Raw genomic sequence first — 2,452 nt, 5'->3', positions numbered from 1 at the left:
ATATGTGGTGTCTACCAAATTTTACTGTTTTAAAACATTTATCGCATCTATAAATTTCATGGCATAATGAGTTCTGTCCATGATACCCTTCTTTTTTATGGTTATCAAAACATACCTGCCCACGAAATGATCTTTTACAATCACCACATCTAATAGAAGGTTGCTGAAAACAGGGTGGTGACTGCTGACATGCGGAACATGTTGCTTCACACCTATGGCCTGTTTTGTTATTATAAGGTGTATAACACTTTTCACAATAATAACTACAGGAAAAAGCTGCAGTAAGTGATGTAATAACATTAAAATGGCCTTCATGAAACAAAAGATTTAGTCTTTTACCCCCACTATTGCCGGTAAAAATAACATCCCGACCTTTACTACCATACTTATACACAGTTATTTCATATTCTTGGAGGTGATGTTGCAACAGGTTTAATTCGTTGATACCGGCCCCATCTAGAGGTATTTGTACCCCAGAGGTTTCTAGTAATTCAATTGCTCTAATTGTCTGAAGTTTATTTGTGTCCTTTCGTATTTTTTGATAGAGAGGGTCTTTATTGATGTATGCCTGAGCAACAACAAGTGCACGGGGTAGGCAGAGATGATCGTTGTTATCTACACATACGAGACCTCGACGTTTGGCACATTCCTCGTTAAAGGTGTTGTATTTATCTTTTCGACCTCTACCTCTAGGCATTTTCACTGATGTTACACTTAGACAAAATGTATCTGTATCAAAACCGGAAGAGTTGGATTGGTAAACACTCGAAATCATATTCCATATATCCTCAATTTTTACTTCTGATGCTGGTCTAAAACTTATCCAGCCGTCCCCAGTGTCGAAACTTTTGCTACAGAAAGTGAACCCTATCTGGTCGGTAGGTTCTGTACCCCTCATACCCCTTTCAATAATACCCCTAAGTGCCTGTTTAATCCAACTGACAGGGTCTACGTTCTCAGGGGCTTTACGAATTTTAAAATCAAGGGTTCGACCTTTAAGATTAAATCTTCGAACATTTTTAGTGACATCTTTTACAATAACAAAGTTTTCCATTGTAGAACTTAGTTGAATAACTCACCACAACGCGGGGGATTGACGAGCTTCACTCTATGACTTCTACGGTAGTAGTGAACGGTAGGATCTAATAGACTCCTTTTATATGGTCTATATAAAACCTGCATATTAAAATTCGTGTAAAACTAGTGGCGCCCTCTGATGGTTTGAATAAAAAACCATTGTGAAATACGAATGTATTATTTTAGTGATTCACCGTTAGTAGATAATAATTTTCCAAACATTTTTAAAATATTAAAAGGGGTATATAGTCCTAAAGACACTATTTCATGAATATTTAATTTACATTTTCATTAAAGTATAAATGTTTATTTTTAAATATTTACTATATTAATAATACTTTTTTTTTATTTTTGCAAAAATAATTTCCTACAGCTTTAACAATTAAATAGAATAGAAATGTATTGAATCCTCTGTTTTTATTATGAACAGTATTTTTGATATCTACAAAAATAATTCAGGTTTTAGTGCACAAACTTTTTAATTATTTAAAATAAAAGAATATACTTATACACTGCACGATTTTTGAAAATTTGGACCATATTATTCTTAAGGTCAACTATCAGGACAAATTTGAGATTTCTGTGTCAATATACAAATCAATCAAAATTTTCATTGTATATAACAGAAAGAGAAAAGTAGCTTCAATAAAGAATGTAGGTATTAGATGCCTGATCCAATAAAAGTATATATGTATGTACTTCTACTGTTTGGGATATGCACAACAGTAGAAATATTAACTAATGTTGGTGGGTTAATCAAACTATTGGACAGTTATTAATCAGAGTAAAACCCTATCCTCTTTTGTTTATAAAATTTTAGCTTAAAACCCCCATTGTTACATAAACTTGTATAATACCAACAAGGGGTTTATGTATATCTCAACTTATATCTATTAAAATATGGAGGTTAATTGAAATGCAAATGTAGAAATTATATGGAACTTCACACTGTTTGTCAAACGCCTGATAATAACTACTATTTAATGGGGTTTTATAATAATTATGTTCATATGCATATATTTACATACATTATTAAAATGATATGAAATTGAGAAATATCATACAGATTATTAATATACCAAAAATAAAAGTCATTCTCTGCTCAGGTATTTGCATACCTGATGTAAAATAAAACACAATATTATATAAAAAACCACCCAATACAAGTAAGAAACAGAAAAATAATTGTATTAATAATATAATTGTTTTTAAAAGACGGTTGTAAATTTATAGAAAATATAGTACCTAACACATTATTGTATTTGAGCTAAATGCGTTTTAAATATTAATATGTAAATTAAAATACTTTGTGCTGGAGGGGAGTAAAAAAAACGTTGGCAAAAAAAAAGAAGATATGGAAAAGCTTCGTGAAAGC

The sequence above is a fragment of the Anoplophora glabripennis genome, unplaced genomic scaffold (genome assembly GCF_000390285.2).
Source record: "Anoplophora glabripennis isolate ALB-LARVAE unplaced genomic scaffold, Agla_2.0 scaffold1425, whole genome shotgun sequence".
Taxonomy (NCBI): domain Eukaryota; kingdom Metazoa; phylum Arthropoda; class Insecta; order Coleoptera; family Cerambycidae; genus Anoplophora; species Anoplophora glabripennis.
Note: the sequence above shows the minus strand (reverse complement) of the source record.